Source organism: Rhinatrema bivittatum, chromosome 4 (assembly GCF_901001135.1).
Source record: "Rhinatrema bivittatum chromosome 4, aRhiBiv1.1, whole genome shotgun sequence".
In the NCBI taxonomy this organism is placed as follows: Eukaryota; Metazoa; Chordata; class Amphibia; order Gymnophiona; family Rhinatrematidae; genus Rhinatrema; species Rhinatrema bivittatum.
In genome coordinates this window covers 456,091,055-456,109,533 of record NC_042618.1, presented here as the reverse complement: position 1 = coordinate 456,109,533, position 18,479 = coordinate 456,091,055, and the positions used below count along the sequence as shown (strand labels likewise).

Genomic DNA, 18,479 nt, shown 5'->3' with positions numbered 1-18,479 from the left:
ACGCCAGGGCTATTGTGTAACATATACGCGTACATGCACACATGTTATAAAATGGCTGCGTATCTGGGCACGCACTGACATACGCATATCAGTGTTTGCCTGTATGCCCCTTTGAAAGTTACCATCATATAGCGCATGTGCATGTGCCACCTATTTTATAAACCTCACGCACAGGTGCACAAATGCCGATGCACAAACAAATCGCACACTTAAAAAAAGGGGTGGGATGGGGGCAGGGCATGGGTGTGCCGGGGTGAGGTCAACACTTACATGCATAAATGGCTATTTTATAACCAGCGCAAGCGATGTGCATCCAGCGGTTACCTGTGGCCATTTACTTCTGCTATTTTTCAGGTATAAGGCAGAATAACACTCTTTATAGCCAATTACTGACTGGGTGAATGGTCTGGATAAACTGGGGGGGGGGGGTGTGCAAGCTGAATAACCAGGTGGGGGGGTTGATAACCTAGAGATAAACTGGGCAAACTGGTGAACAAACTGGTAAAACTAGTCTTTTCCTTCCCTAAGGAAAAAAAAATAAATGGACATAAATCTGATATTAGAAATGGGAACATTCAGAAACCCTTCCAGGATATTCTTTATCTGACCTTAAAGTTGCCATACAGAGAAACTTCAAAGGAGCACTCCAGGGTAAAACTGCTGAATTGGAACTCATAAAAAAACTTAACACCATCACCTTAGGTCTGAACAGAAACAATAGCTTCATGGTACACTACCACTGTTTATGAACTTAACTGTTCACAGATCATTCTGTCTTTTCAAATTTAGCTCAGTTGTCAGTAGGCTAGACTATAATACTATTAACAATCTCTTTCCACACCCTTCTCTGCCTAATTCAGTGCCTTCTCTTTCTTCTGTATTTTTCTCCCCTCTCCCCACCATCTACCGTACTTCTAATTTACCTACATCCTCTGCTGCATTTCATGCATCTGACAAGAGGACTCTGTGCTTGAATGCTCATTCTTCAATAAGGTGGTTAGTTTATAAGGTGCCACTCAACTTGTGTCATTTATGAACTAACCCAGAATCTCTACCCCTACGATCTAGCTTAACTCGTTGCTCCATGGGCTGGTCCTCCATGGCATCAACCTAAGGCACGGGATGGAGGCCAGCAGTATTGGAACTTGTATCAAATATTGTCATACTAAAATGACAAAGGAGAAATGTGAGGGTGCTTTGAAGTTTTTCAATGAAGCCAGACTAGTTTAGTGGCAATGAAGAATGATAATTATTACAGCACAATGAAATTATACTGATCAGACTTGTAAAAACTATACAAGGCTGCTGAAATGCTAAAAAAAAAAAACATGGTAAAGGTCAACAAGTATATTAAGGGTCAGCACTGAGTTTCATTTCTACCTTTTGGGCTCAATTTACAAGAATTCATATGACTTACAGGAATCCAGTCTTATTAGCATATATGAGATAAAATTATAATGTCAACCAATTAGGAAAATGTTATGCAAGCAAACTTGTTGTTATGTTATTTAGAGGCAGTGACATATCTAAGTGAATGTAAGGCTCAGAAGAGCTGAGCTGGCATTTATTCTGCATTGTTTGGTAAGCACTGCTCCTAATAAAATATATTTTATAATAAAAGACTAAAGATTTTTCTCTTACTGGCTGTTTGTATTCAGTGTTTATTAACATCCATAACAGCTAGAAGCCTAAATGAGCAGCAGGAAGGTGGAAGAACCACAACTCCCCCCACTCTGCCCCTATTCCCACTAAAAGAGTGTGAAACTGTAGGAAGATTTTGTTTTTTTATAAATACGTGGTATGTGAGAGTGACTATAATAATAATGTTACAAAATAGTGCTGAACTGAAAAATATAGGACTGGAAAAAATGTGTTAATGAAATGGCATTCATGCCTAGCAAACTAGCAAAGCAAATAACAAGGGGGGCAGTGCCTGCTTGTTCGGCTAATTTTATATTTTTTCCTTACAGATTTAGGAAGATGTTAATGATTTGATTTCCAGAATAATGAGTCTGTTTCTATTTTGGATGCATACCATGGTTCAATATGCCATAAATTAGAAAGAAAATTAAGGTTGAAAGCAGGAGATGAGGTATTTCTTGGATACTAGAGAAAGTTTAGCATCATTGCTGATATTTTATCAATGCATTTTGCTTACTTTCTATCTTGACATTTAGAACAGATTACTCTGAATCTGCCACAAAGCTGAAACAATGTCTACTCTACCCTCATTTTTGAATGCTGAGTTTATTTCAGAACGTACATTTATTTTTTTGAAGGATTTTTCGTTTACGGGTCCGACAAGGTCAATAATTTATGAATTGGGTATGAGCTGAAATATTTGACAGCCTCCATCTGTTGTCACCTCTTAAAACATTTTTGTTTTTCTGCTCACCTAGATTTTATATTTTTGCTTTATAACAAATAAGATTAGTTGATGCCTGATCCTTTTTATCCTAATGAATTATGAGGGCCAGAGAAGATTCTAATGCAGAAAGTTGCCGTCTCTGTGCGAGTACCATGATCAACAAAGTGGACCACAGTTTCCTGCTTTATAGTTTGTGGTCTCATGCTGTCAGAGGCAAAGTGCTTGGGTGATTTACATCTTTCTTATAGGGAAGGATGCATAAGAGGTATTGTAACAATGAGTTTTCTGTATCCTAGGAAATACAATCACAAATTCTGCAAGGTTCTTTTCTATCTCCTGTTTTGGTCAGATTACTATTGAAGGAACACTTTAACAAATAAGGCAATAAATATTATATATCACACATATAAACAAATCAAACCAAAAAAGTGATATAATCGACCATATATATTGGGTGGATACAGCTCTATTGTAAATGAGGTGCAATAATTGAGATTATTGAATTTTTTATATTTTCATTTGTATTCTATTAATAACATTTTTTTTATATATATGATCGGTTATATCACTTTTTTGGTTTGATCAGATTACTATTGAAGCAGGCCTTAGTAATATGCAGATGACATACAAATATTGTGAACTGGGAATTAATCTTCAAGAAAATTTGGAAAAACATAATACTGATTTACGTTCACATAAACCATCTGCATACATCATATAACTAAGGCCGGGAATATACGGAACTTGTGTCCTTATTTGGAGAATGATGATCCTAGTACTATGGTCTATGCCTTTATTTACAACTCACTTGGACTACTTTAGTTCTCTTCTTTCTTAGCTGCCAAAAAATCAATTGAGAAGACAAAATACAGGGGCTTTCCTTATATTTGGAGTAAGCTCCTCTGATCATGTTACCTGTAAGGGGATCACAAACCTGTCTCAGTCTCATCAGACACTGAGTGTGAAGTCAGAGCGTAGCATTAGTGGTAGAAGAACTCCCCAGTGGAAGGCATCAGTTTTCTAACAAAACTCGTGTGCCCTCGTGGTTCAGGGATCTTTGTCGGGTATCTGTCTTGGAGAGATGGACTGGTTGGTAGTAGCCTTTCCAAGGAGAGAGGACTGCCTGCCCTGCTCCCTGGTCCTGGGATGATGGCCGGAGCCTAAGGTCAAGGTGCTCCGGGCTTTGTCTTGGGGGTCCAAGAATTTGAAGATCCCAGGAAAAGAAGGGTGCTAAACCAATACTCCTATTCTGTCCAAGAACAGATTTGTTAAAGAGTGGTTGCAGAAAGGAATTTGACCATGTGGGAAGCCTAGCTTGCAGGGGAGCACTCCATAAAGTTGCTTTTGTCTAGTGAATTGAAGAGAGCTGGATTGAGAGCTCCATGAGCTAACAGGGGGAAGTGCCCAGAAAGGGGTTTTCCTGACCAGCATTACTTACTGCCAGGGATATGCAACAGGACTAGTGTAACAGGAGGGAGGAGGAGGAATAGCCTAGTGGATAGAGCAAACCACCAGGTGACCAGGATTTGAGTCCCGCTGTTGCTCCTTGTGACCTTGGGCAAGTCACTTTACCCTACACTGCCTCAGGTACATGCTTAGGGGTAGATCTTTAAAAAATACGCGATCGCGTACTTTTGTTCGCGCACCAGGCTGGATTTTATAAGATACGCACGTAGCCGCGCGTATCTTATAAAATCCGGGGTCGGCGCACGCAAGGGGGTGCACATTTGTGCAACCTGCATGCGCCGAGCCCAGTGCGTGCTTCCTGTTCGCTACGAGGCCGCTCCGATTTCGGAGCGGCCTTGGAGGGAACTTTCCTTCGCCCTCCCCCCACCTTCCCCTACCTAACCCACCCCCTGGCCCTATCTAACCCCCCCCCTACCTTTGTCGGCAAAGTTACGCCTGCTTTCAGCAGGCGTAACTTTGCGCGCGCCGGCCAGCAGCCCCGCTCCATCCTCCGGTCCCGGGGGCTGGTCCGGAGGCCTCGACCACGCCCCCGGGCCTGCCCCCGAAACACTGCGGCACGCCCCCGAAACGCCGCGTCATTTCGGGAACACCCCCGGACACACCCCCTCCTGCTCCTTTTCGAAAGCCCCGGGACTTACGCGCGTCCCAGGGCTTTACGCGCGCCGGCGGCCTATGCAAAATAGGCCGCCGCCCCTTAGATTGTAAGCCCTCTGGGGATAGGGAAACACCTACAGTACCTGAATGTAAACCAATGTGATATGTCGCTCTATAAATAATAGTGACTAAGACTGTGATGTCTAATGGACTTTATTTTCTTGATTGAATGTGACTTTTTCCTGCAATCAGTTTACCAGTCAGAGAGGGAAATAGTATTTTAACTATTCACCACAACCATATATCAAACTAGACTGGAGACAATATCATAGGCAAGTGCTCACAATCAAATTTCGATCTGCTGTCTCTCGCCCTCAATGGGCCGCAGGCAGTAATCAGCCTGTGAGCTCAAACGATTTTTAATCATCTATTGTCTCCTGTCTACCCACCCCTCACTCCAAAAAACATATTTTATTTAATCAAGTAATATATAAACCATTAAAGTGCAAAGTTATCAAAGCGGCTCGACATATATATTTCTCAGAATCTGTAACTTTCTACCGGTTAGTAACCCACTGATGTTCGACAAAAATATTAAGCCACAGAAGTGGTCTCTCAAATATCAAAAAAGTATACTTCCATTGTCCACCCCGACATGGTCCATGTTTCGACTCACAAGGAGTCTTTTTCAAGGGGAATAAAGATGACAGATCACTGTGTCACCGGTATATTGTTTTCATTCAGTTCCTGTGAAACAATGTGAAAAAATTATAAAAAAATTAATTAAAAACACAAAATTCAAAGCCTAACACACACACTAACGAAGTACCCACGACTATTATTCAACTCATACATTCCATTTGAACATAAAGGCTACAAAGTAGATACAAGTGCTATCCTCAAAGATACCATACCATTCAGTATTAAAAATAACATACCATTCAGTATAAAAAACTCACCGGAACACCAGAATCATTAAACTCAAGTTCACAACATGGCGATTCACGCCTTTGTTAAACCAAACTGGCTCGCCTAGTTTAAATAGACCGCTGAGTTTTGTAAAGCCGGAAATCACAGAAAAAAACTGGTTTCTGGTAAACTACTTGTTCACTGAAAACTACTAATCCCAGCGTGCCATACTGGCGTCAGCTGACCCTATAGCTACAAAGCAATCACCCTCTATGATTTCAAAAAACTGACCAATCAATTTCTCTATTGAGTCCTCTAGGAATCACTGAATCAAAGAAGTGTATCCATTTTTGTTCTCTTTGAGTAAGATAAAGGTCAAAATTGCCGCCCCGATTGCTCGGAACGGGCTGTTCGATTACTGCAAATTTCAATTCTGCAAACGTATGGTTCTTATCAATGCAGTGCTGGACGCAAGGTGCCTCCAGCCTGCCTCTAGTGATGGCACTTCGATGCTCAATCATACACGTCTTGAGACATCTTTTAGTTTTCCCAATATATATAAACGGACACGGGCACCACAAGGCATAGACCACACCTTTGGATTCGCAGGTAGTGGCCGCTGTTAATTTAAAGTTACCTTTAGCAAAAAATGGCAACTTGTTGCCATCAAATGATTGTTCACAAACAGAACACTTCATACAAGGATGATGCCCGGCAATGGAATTTATTGCCATATTGTTACTCTTCTTCTCATCAAAAAAATCTGAATGTATTATCAGATCTCTGATATTCTTGCCTCGTTTGAACGCAAACATTGGGAGACTTTGAAAACCATCATGCAGACCTAATATATGCCAAAATTTTTTGATCACTTTTTGTACTTTAAAAATCTGAGATGAAAATGGTAACACACATACCAACTGCTCTGTGTCTCGACTAACACAAGTAGGTTGTAATAATAAATCTCTATTAATCCAGCGGGCACGCTTGTATGCCTTTGTAATGATATGTAGAGGGTAACCCCGTAGTGCAAAGTTCTTCATCATCACCTGTGCCTTCAATTTGTAGTCAAATACATCTGAACACAGACGTCTTAATCTTAAAAATTGACCAAACGGTAAGTTAGAACGAAGATGAAAGGGATGACAACTGTCAAACCGGAGAACCGTGTTCCTATCGGTTGGTTTTCGATAGATAGAAAATTGAAAACCCACCTGCTGAATGCTGATAGAAATATCTAGGTAGGAAACATTTTTTCTATCAAAAATATAAGTAAAGCTCAAGTTGGCATCACAGTTCTGTAACCATTGCATAAAGGCTATAAATGTCAATTCATCACCTTCCCACACAACCAGAATATCAACATCTACGGTAATTCATTTATCAAATTTACAGCTGTCTATGGAACAAACTGCCATGCTAGAGAAAGGTTTGTCATATGTACCTACGGTCAAATGCGATGTATTTGAGATTGAAAATTTTTTTTCAGAAGTTTATCCGGAGTCTGTCTCTTAAGGTTTTCTTTTCTAAGAATAACATTTGCACACTAGACACATCCATTGTTACACCGCAATCTAAATGGTATCCCCCAGGGCTGATGGATTCGGCCATTAGTACTTTTCGAGACCTGGTATTAAGTGAAATAAGGAAGAATAAATTTTTCTCTTACAATACAGATTGGAACTGTTCTTCCAGAGAAATGTCAGCTTTGAAAACCTTAGCAAAGGATCCCACAGTTATTGTAAAATCAGCTGACAAGGGTGGGGCGGTTGTTATCATAAACACTGAGGACTACTGTGCAGAAGTTATGAGACAGTTACAAGATACTACTTACTACACTAGATTGGATATAGATCCCACGGCTGAATTGAAGTCTAGTATTGACTCTTTGATTGATATGGCTTTTACTAAATTCTGGATTACATCGCGAGAGAAAAGGTTTTTGGTTGTAGACTTCCCTAAGACACCAGTACTATACGTTTTGCCGAAGATACATAAGTCTCTTGAAAAACCACCAGGGAGACCTATAGTATCCACTCGAGGGTCTCTATTAGAACCCTTGTCAATTTTTGTTGACAAATTTTTAGCTCCTTTGGTAAAACAATTACCATCTTACGTCAGAGATTCCACGGATTTGATGACTCAATTAGAAGATATTACAGGTGATTTATTCCCTAATGATGCGTTAGCACTGGCCACCATTGATGTAGTATCTCTTTACACTAATATACCGCAAACAGAGGCCATCAATATTATCAAAGATACACTCCATACAGTGAATTCAAACAACCGTATTCCTGCAGAATTTGTGAGTGCTTTGGCGGAGGTGGCCTTAAGAAACAATTTTTTCATGTTTGACAACACCTTTTACCATCAAACCAAAGGAGTAGCGATGGGTGCCACTATGGCACCAGACGTCGCCAATATGTACATGGGGGATTTTGAGCATAAACATCTGAGGAATAATCCCTTTGGTCAACATGTGAAATTGTGGAGGAGGTATATAGATGATATTCTGGTTGTGTGGGAAGGTGATGAATTGACATTTTTAGCCTTTATGCAATGGTTACAGAACTGTGATGCCAACTTGAGCTTTACTTATATTTTTGATAGAAAAAATGTTTCCTACCTAGATATTTCTATCAGCATTCAGCAGATGGGTTTTCAATTTTCTATCTATCGAAAACCAACCGATAGGAACACGGTTCTCCCGTTTGACAGTTGTCATCCCTTTCATCTTCGTTCTAACTTACCGTTTGGTCAATTTTTAAGATTAAGACGTCTGTGTTCAGATGTATTTGACTACAAATTGAAGGCACAGGTGATGATGAAGAACTTTGCACTACGGGGTTACCCTCTACATATCATTAAAAAGGCATACAAGCGTGCCCGCTGGATTAATAGAGATTTATTATTACAACCTACTTGTGTTAGTCGAGACACAGAGCAGTTGGTATGTGTGTTACCATTTTCATCTCAGATTTTTAAAGTACAAAAAGTGATCAAAAAATTTTGGCATATATTAGGTCTGCATGATGGTTTTCAAAGTCTCCCAATGTTTGCGTTCAAACGAGGCAAGAATATCAGAGATCTGATAATACATTCAGATTTTTTCGATGAGAAGAAGAGTAACAATATGGCAATAAATTCCATTGCCGGGCATCATCCTTGTATGAAGTGTTCTGTTTGTGAACAATCATTTGATGGCAACAAGTTGCCATTTTTTGCTAAAGGTAACTTTAAATTAACAGCGGCCACTACCTGCGAATCCAAAGGTGTGGTCTATGCCTTGTGGTGCCCGTGTCCGTTTATATATATTGGGAAAACTAAAAGATGTCTCAAGACGTGTATGATTGAGCATCGAAGTGCCATCACTAGAGGCAGGCTGGAGGCACCTTGCGTCCAGCACTGCATTGATAAGAACCATACGTTTGCAGAATTGAAATTTGCAGTAATCGAACAGCCCGTTCCGAGCAATCGGGGCGGCAATTTTGACCTTTATCTTACTCAAAGAGAACAAAAATGGATACACTTCTTTGATTCAGTGATTCCTAGAGGACTCAATAGAGAAATTGATTGGTCAGTTTTTTGAAATCATAGAGGGTGATTGCTTTGTAGCTATAGGGTCAGCTGACGCCAGTATGGCACGCTGGGATTAGTAGTTTTCAGTGAACAAGTAGTTTACCAGAAACCAGTTTTTTTCTGTGATTTCCGGCTTTACAAAACTCAGCGGTCTATTTAAACTAGGCGAGCCAGTTTGGTTTAACAAAGGCGTGAATCGCCATGTTGTGAACTTGAGTTTAATGATTCTGGCGTTCCGGTGAGTTTTTTATACTGAATGGTATGTTATTTTTAATACTGAATGGTATGGTATCTTTGATGATAGCACTTGTATCTACTTTGTAGCCTTTATGTTCAAATGGAATGTATGAGTTGAATAATAGTCGTGGGTACTTCGTTAGTGTGTGTGTTAGGCTTTGAATTTTGTGTTTTTAATTAATTTTTTTATAATTTTTTCACATTGTTTCACAGGAACTGAATGAAAACAATATACCGGTGACACAGTGATCTGTCATCTTTATTCCCCTTGAAAAAGACTCCTTGTGAGTTGAAACATGGACCATGTCAGGGTGGACAATGGAAGTATACTTTTTTGATATTTGAGAGACCACTTCTGTGGCTTAATATTTTTGTCGAACATCAGTGGGTTACTAACCGGTAGAAAGTTACAGATTCTGAGAAATATATATGTCGAGCCGCTTTGATAACTTTGCACTTTAATGGTTTATATATTACTTGATTAAATAAAATATGTTTTTTGGAGTGAGGGGTGGGTAGACAGGAGACAATAGATGATTAAAAATCGTTTGAGCTCACAGGCTGATTACTGCCTGCGGCCCATTGAGGGCGAGAGACAGCAGATCGAAATTTGATTGTGAGCACTTGCCTATGATATTGTCTCCAGTCTAGTTTGATATATGGTAGTGGTGAATAGTTAAAATACTATTTCCCTCTCTAATAGTGTTTACACTTTGTTTGTGTGAGATAACTATCGAGAGGTGTTGCTTCTGTTGAGTGATTTCATATCAGTTTACCAGTAACACATTTTATTTTTTGAGCAACACTGACAGTGGTAGCATGTGTTTTCTTCTTGTTATTGAATTACCGGTATTTGCAGAGAACCTTCAGAGAAACAAAAGGCCTTTGAAAGATTGTTCCTTCTCCCTTGTGTGGGAAGAACCTGGCAGTGTCCCACGACCTCCCCCGTGAGCCACTTTTAAGTCAGAGAAGTCGAGGCAGGGGCTACACATTACTTTGGCTTCCTGTTGCTCAAAAAGTGGAATTTAAAATTCTTTTTATGGTTTTTAAAATACCGAAAAGTTTGAGCCCCTTGTTATCTTGTTTCCCGACTGCAAAACTATGAACTATCATAATTGCTTCATTATTCTCAACAGCTACTGTTATCAATTCCAGAAGAGTTAAGGATTTTTTTTTTTTTTTTACAACTTCAAAGAAATCATTTCCATGTTGGAATGCTATCTTCTTGGAGCTAAAATCTGTATTGGAGCTTACTCATTTTGAAAAACTTTGAAAGGCCTGGTTGAGTCAGTGTTTACTTAATTTAATCTGACTTCTTTGATATGAATTGGATTGTGGCGGGGGGAAACCATATTTTATTGCTATTACCTTTTTTCGATTGCGGTCTTGTTAGGGTTTTCATTGTATTATTGTTGCTTTGTAAATTTTATATTATTGTATGCCACTCTATAGCCCACGGCAAAGGGAGATTTATAAAACTGATAATGAACAAACAATTTCCAAGTGGCAAAAAAACACGTGTAAGTTTACACAGCGGACTTATGCGCACAAATCTGCTTTGAAGCATCATTCCACCTAACATTCCTCGCACACAGCTACACCTGCTCCCATGCATGCAGGAGAATGTTCCAGAAATTTTAGGTGCCTGATTTTTGAAAATGAAAATGTGCGCACATAAATGCAAACCCCACCCCCCTCCCCCCTTGGGACGCCTCTGCTCAGGCTGGGTATAGCTTGAGCACAAACAGGGCATATGAGCACAAATTTACCCACATATCGGGCAAGCAAGTTTGTAAAAGGCCACTTCTGCCGGTCACGTATTTTCCCTGTGGAAATGCTCTTGAGAATTCATCTCTAAATGTTTGCCATTCTGTGGATGGAGGTTTGCCATTTCAATTTTTATTCCAGTTTCAAATGACCACCTATAAAATTACTTTCTTATAGTGCTGAGCGCAGTAGATTTCTACACTGATGTGTTTCTTCAACTATGGTTCCCCCCACCAACCATGTTCATCTCCTTAATAATTATGAATAATTGCCAAGACAAGAAATAGTCACAAAAAAACATAATTAAATCTAGCACATTTTTTGTAGAATCTGTTTCTTTGTCAGGGCCTTAGGGACTGGTGCACGATGGGATTGTTTTTTTTATCCTCCAGACTCATTTACACTGTAATGAATTTAGCTAGGTAAAAAATCAATTGTTTCTTTTTGTTTATCCCAAGCTTCTGCAAGAGTCCATTCTCATATCACATCTGAGAAATCTTGCTATTGATCCAATCATATAATTCATCTATAATCCTGGGCATCTGACCCAAGATGGGGCTGTAACTACAGATGTCAGAATGAGATGGGTCAGACGGGCAATTTCCCCAACCAACTTTGGGCAGGGCTACCATACACTGTAGTACTGTCCAACTCTGGCCCATTGCTAGAACAGGTGACCATCCTATGAATGAGCTCAGCCATCCGACGAATGAGCTCCTGTGTGGAGCAGCTTCTGCATTCTTCTCATGCTCCGGTTCTGTTCCTGGTGCCGGTGTAGTTGACACATGTAGGAGAAGGTGCATGCAGGAGGTGATATGAATGCTTGCTCCCTTCATTGATCTGAACTGCTGCTGCTTCCCAACACCAGTACTTTCCAGTCCCAGGAGCCTACCCACTATCTTCTGTGGCCAGCAAGGGAGTCCCTCAGTGGCTACAGCAGCCACCTCCGGTGATGCTCCCCCACCACCTACAACCGCTGCTGTTCCCATTGCCAGCCCTTTGGAGACACCATGGCGGTCAGGCAGGGGCATTCTGGTCAGTTTTGGGTGAAGGCAGATGGGAGAGACAATGTGGGGGGGGGGGGGGGGGGGGAGGGGGTTCTGACAGGGGAAAAGGGAAAAGAGAAAGAGTGAGCGTGAGGCAGTGAAAAAGTACCTGCAGAGATTTGCTCATGCTTTTTCTGTGGATACTTTTTCTCTGAAAAAATGCACATAGTTTTGAAAATGAAAAACTATACACATTGTTGCCGCCTTCAGCATAAGCCCACCCTGGAAACACCTCTGCAAAAATGTGGATAAAAATAGATGCATTGTTCTACATACAGGGTGGGCAGTTTTTTAAAAGCCCTCGATATGATTTATGCAAAAGAATGTATGCAAGAATGACATTAAGTGTAAATGTGAAGTAAGAAACTGGAAGGGATAAGGGAAGGGGAAAGAGAATTGAGGTTGGTTTGTTTGTCTCTCTCCCCCCCCCCCTCCCCAATCAAAAGGCGTGCCGCTGCCCCCAGGTATAACAATTTCAATCGAAATAATAATAACCCATTGAATCCAGGGGGAAATATCAAAGTCTCTTTCATCTGTGATTTCCTTGAGCATGGACTGGTATTTTTAATTCAAATTGCTTTCCCACCCCAACCCCGTACCTTTTAGGTAGCATTTAGGGTCACAGTTCAAAACCACAAATTCCTTCTCCATGCCTAATCGTAACCACTATAAATTTCACATGCAGAATATCCCAGATAGTCATTACCAGCATTCAAGCTACATCAACACGATTTGATGCTACCGATTTCTTGACTATATTCTCTTGTAGGGAGATCTCCAAATATGGTGCACTCTTTTTGAGTTTGGTAGGCATACAAGTGGCTCTGGGTGGGGGAAACCCCCTTGTGTCCATGATAGCCATATTTGAAAAATGTTATATAGATCTATTGTAATACCACTAAAATACCACTGGAACCTTGTTTTTTAATGTTATGCTGGGAAAATAGAGAAGATGTTCCCTTGAAGATTTGGACTTTATCATTGGGTGTTCAAGGTGACAGGAGCTGTAAAAGTGGGAACTTTTGGAGGAGTTTTGTCCTTCGGTTCTTGCCCTTCCCAAAAGATGGTGGAGAATATGGACCTTCAGCGATGTGACCAGCTGGAGTAGTCCGACTGTGAACTGGTAAACCTAGGGACCATTCCAGTGGTAGTGAGATCCTGTAGGGGTTCTTCCCCTCAAAGGGACAGGCTCAAGGCCATGAATGAGTGTAGGTTTTCCTCCTCCAGAGGATTTAACCAGGAGGTGAAAGTGAGAATGGAGCAGGAGGTGAAATGAAGAAGAGGCCATTTCTCCCTCTGAGGGAATGATGCTGGGGAAATGAAGAGGGTTCCTTAAGTGCAGTAGCTTGGGGAAAGGTTACAAACTATAAGAGTGTGACTAGATATGTAAATGAGAAGTTTGATTTTGGTCCCCTTTGGATGTGAATTCTGATATGGATATGCTACAGAATGAACCCCATTTCTTAAACAGGGTTGAGACCTTAAACAGGTTGTAAGAGGAATCGTACAGTTCATACTGAACCTTAAGGTTGGTCCATGGTACAGGCAGTTGTGTGAAAAAGAGATGATAGGGAAGGAATGCACTATTATGTTCCAGAGCATAGTTATATTAAATGTAATTATGACTGTTGGAAGTCCATGAATTTCTGATGTTTTCAATGGTAAACTGCTTCTGATACATGTAAATAGTTACTGGCTGATTCATCCAGAAAACAAAGTTAATTGTTTGGAAGTTTGAAACTTGATGTCTGCTACACTTATTTATCCAGCACTGGGGTGAGGCATGGGCTCAGAGTTCATGGAGGGGAGTTGATGGGTATCGTACCTGTCCAGTCAGTCAAAGAAGAGGCCAGAGTCATATGATACTTCCGCTGTTGCTATGAAGGTCTACGTCACCATCTGCATGACTGAACTTTAGAACCCACCAAACCAATGGATGACCTAATCAATAAGGAAACCGCGCCCATCATTTTATGAACCTCAAAGAAGGTTACACTTTCTTGGAATATAAAGCTATTATTTTGATCTTGGGAATTAGTTGCTCTGTTCTAGAAATGAAGATTTATAAAGACAGAAAATAAGAATGAGAATTATCCTATGTGCTTTTAAAGGGGAAATTCAAGCAGTAATAGCTTTTCAAAGAGGTGAGCTAACATAAGGAAACACAGTAGACCGATTCTCTGTGCAAGTGCTCTCCTATTTGATTGATTCTGGTAAGTCTTACAATAGAGCACCTTGAGGGAAGGAGGAGTATTTCCTGTATCGATTATACTCTCTTGGTCAACCTTTGTAAATCGGAACTCATCTTAGAGGAAGCAAATTAAGAGTGAATACTCTTTGTCACCAGTGCAGGAATCTGATCATTGGTTAAATACCAGTAACATTACTGCAGCTCAGTCTTGCTCACATTTGCCTCTGCATAGATGATTTCAATTGATATCCCCAGGATCTTTGATGGATGCTAAAAATTAGTTTTCAATAATTCCTTGTGACAATGCTACAGTGTCCTATTCATTATCCCTGTACATCTCTCTCTTTATTATATACACTTCCTTTGAGAATTGGAATGCACAGGATTGATAAGAACAGAGAGAGAGAGAGAGAGCGAGCTGATTTAACTTCAAAATGACTGCTACAGCATTTTTTTACTACAAAGCAAGGCTGGCCACAGCTGGCAAAAAATACAGCCTGTTGTCAGGTTTTCTCTCCAAGGAGAAGCTGATCTCTTTAATCTTGCATGATTTTAGAAGCACTGAGTAGGCCTGGAAAGCCAGTACTCTGCACATGTTGACCTGCTGCAATCCCCTAATATTTACATTCAACAAGTTTGCTCCTTGGAAGCTCTTTGCAGTTGTTTGCTCTACACCATGCCACTTATAGGAAGCCATTTTCAGTTTTCCCTCAGAGCCTGCAGGCCCTTGGATACCTTTTACTTGACAGCTGAGAAGCTCATCGTATATCTCAGACAGTATGCACAACTTAATGCCCGGTGATCTAATACAGGAAGAGAATGATCAACAATTCTAGTCAACTTACGCTGTGGCATGAGCTGGGATTTCCACTTCATCAAGCAGTGTCTGTATATTGATTGTGTATTGTCTCATTGTGGTCGGGGGCAAGAGTGAGCCCGAGTTTGTTGCAGTCGTCCCCGGTTATAAAACAAAAACAAGTCTTCGTTCTAAATGTTCCCTTCTTTTGGTGGCATTGGAGAAGAAATAAGACTTTTGCAGACAACCACATTCAGCAGAGAGCTGTAATGTGCAGTGCCTTGCTGGGCAAAAAAATGTCCTTCATAATTTGTGCTTATTCAAAAGTTGTTCACTTGCAAGAAACACCCCTTAATGTTGGAAAAAGGTTTTAGGTTGATACAAAAAGATGTAGCATTAAAGAGAATTATCCTTACAACAATTACAACAGTAATCTTGTTTGTTGTTGAAGGCAGAAACAGATCTATGTGAATAAATTGAGATTATTTTCATGTATTCAAGGCTGGAGAATGTAAACTGACTGCACAATCCAGCAAACAAGGAAAGGGTCCTATGCTTACTACTACTATTAATTCCATCTCTAGTGCTATTCAATGTACTCAGAGCCACACAAAAATGCATAAGAGTCAGACCCTGCTGGGTAGAGCTTACAATCTAAAGAAGACAAACATACAAGGCTGGCTTCTCTCTCTTTTCTTTCCATGCTCTAGAGCTCATATCTGCTCCAAACTCAAAACAAAACAAAGCTTTTACGTCCTTCCACTTTTCAGTACATTTTTCAGAAAACATCAAGGGTGGTAGAGGTTGGACTCACGCGGATAGCTCCTGAAGCAAGGCTCTCTACATCCTCTCTTGCTCAACTCAGCTTGTTTTTTTTTATATATATATAGCATAATTGTATTGCTCCCATTATTTCATGAATGAAAACTAGAAGCTGATATTAAAAAAAAACAAAACAGAGTACTTACGTTTAGGCACCTAACAGGGTCATTTATCATTTTGCAATAGGGCCCTAACGCGCGCATTAACAACGTAATGTGAGCGATAAATACAGCACCGTGAAATGCGTGTGCAAATTAAAAATGTGTAATCGAGTGGGAGGAGTTTGGGCAGAGTAAATGGAAATGAGGGTATTCTAGCATTGCATGCGATAGAGTAACGCACATTATCGCGGGATTTAACACCGGAAATAACTGCATCTTTTTTTTTGGTGCAGTACGGTGGAAAAAGTATTTAACATGGTCGATATTGCAGATCGCGGGTATTGTCGCAGCGATTATTGCATGATAAAAAAAGGATTGATAATGGACACGCATTCCAGGCCTTCCTGCCCCAATAAAAACACCTGTTCTTGCCTGGTCTAGCTTCAAGAATGTTTGTGGCGAGTTTAATTGTTGCGGGATATTGGATGCGTCGGCAGGCTCGCCGCAGACAACAACAAGTGGTTAACAACAACCTCAAGAACAGGCAAGGCCAGTTCCAAGCCCTCCTAAGGAAATCCCTGCACCACAGACAGAGCCACGGGCCAGGCAGGGTCGGGACCCAGGGCAGCGCCTGCCATGCAGGCGGCCACAGCGGAGGAGATACAGGGAGTGCATCTTTCCTCCATGAACATCCTTGCTGGGCATGCCAGAGGACTATGTGGTTTGCAGGTATCGCCTCACCCCTCGGGCTATCCTGGGATTATATGAAGAAATCCGAGGGCATTTGGATCCAGTCACACAAAGGTCCCACGCTGGGCTTAGCCTCACCAAACTGTTGGCCACCCTGCATTTCATGGCAACCGGCTCCATCCAAACGTGGGGGGAATGTCCCAAACCACTTTTTCCCACTGCCCGGACCAGGTTATCACAGCAGTCTCTGACTGTATTAATGGTTATATGGCATTTCCTTGGGACAGGCAGGACTTGATGGATTTGAGGAGAGGTTTTATGCCTGTGCACACTTTCCCAATGTTCTGGGAGCTATCGACTGCACTCACCTGACCATCAATCCACCCCGTGACAGGGAGGAGATGCACTGCAACAGAAAGCTCTTCCTCCCCATCAACGTACAAGTGGTCTGTGATGTTCAAATATGCATCCTCAACATGGTGGCCAGGTATTTGGGACCCGTGCATGATTCCTTTACACTTAGACAATTGGGCCTCTTTGAAAATTTTGAGGACAGCCTGTATGGTGACGGTTGGCTTGTAGGTAAGAGAGACACTTCTTTCTATATTCAATCTCTGGCTAAGTGTTTGTGGCAAATGGCACGGACATGGGGGGCAGGAAAATCATCGCACCCATGACAAGTGGAAGCCCATTGGCCCAGGCCCTGGCTTTTTCTGCCCATGGTGCAGAGGCCTACTAATCTTGTGAGGGCAAACAATGCACTAGCCCTAAAGCTTGGAGTGCAGGCAGGCACTAGACACTTGCAATGTGTTTATTTCCAAAATGGCCTTGTTTCTATACTCCCATATATGTCACTGGTTAATGACAAGCTTGATGTGTCTACACTGCTGGCACTACACAATCACATATGGCCGGTGTTACGTCGGCCGGCCACGGTACCCGTGACAGGCCTTCCTCACCTCTCGCCACCTTACCAGGGACAGGCTCCGGCCCCTTCCCAATGAGGAGGTTGCGTCTACAGCGCTGCCCTCCTTTGGTGGCCCTGTCTGCTGCCAGCAGCTCCGCGGTGCAGTGGGGAAGCCGCCGTTGCTTCCTGTGCAGGCCTGGCTCCCTAGGTGCGCAAGCGCGCCTCACCAGAACTTTTAAAGGGCCCGCAGTACACTAAGGCTTCCGGCCCTCCTCTCAGTGATGTCATGGGAGCCCGGTCTATAAGGCCAGGCCTGGCCTTTGCTAGATGCCTTCGCAACTGGTCTTCTAGCTACTCATTGCCTTGGGCTTTCCGTGTTCCTGATTTCCTGCCTTGTCTGTGTTGACTCCTGGATACGACTTCTGCATCGTCTGACTATGCCTTTGATCCTCTCCGAGCCACAACCTCTGCACTGCCTGACTACGCCTCTGATTCTCTCTGAGCCACAACCCCTGCTTTGCCTGACTACACCTCTGATCCTCTCCGAGCCATGACCTCTGCATTGCCTGACTATGCCTCGAATCGTCACTGAGCCACAACCCCTGCATTGCCAGACTACACCTCTTATTCTCTCTGAGCCGCAACCTCTGCATTGCCTGATTACGTCTCTGATCCTCTCTGAGCTGCGACCTCTGTATTGTCTGACTACACCTCTACAGTCTACGTCCTGGACTTGGCCTACTCAGGCTTTGGCCTGTTCTTACTTGGGTGCCCTCTGTCCGTCTATATTCCTATCGCACCCGGGTCTCCGGGGCTTCACCTCATCCAGTGTGGACTCCTTCTTTCCACCGTTGCTGTCTCCGGGGCTGACCTCCCTGATCTCTTCATCAACGACGTCACACAGAGGCCCACCTAAGTCCTGCTGGCCCTAGCACCCAAAGGCTCAACCCACGGGGAATGAGGGCTGGTATAGGTGAAGCTCCAGCGGCCTCAGTCTATCAG

General features: G+C 42.0%; 1 protein-coding gene across 3 annotated transcripts in view; it reads right to left on the bottom strand.

The window, feature by feature from the left end:
- LOC115089116 overlaps window positions 1-18,479 on the bottom strand; it is a 378,685-nt gene that overhangs the window by 60,301 nt on the left and 299,905 nt on the right. The gene's annotated exons all lie outside the window — the stretch shown is intronic.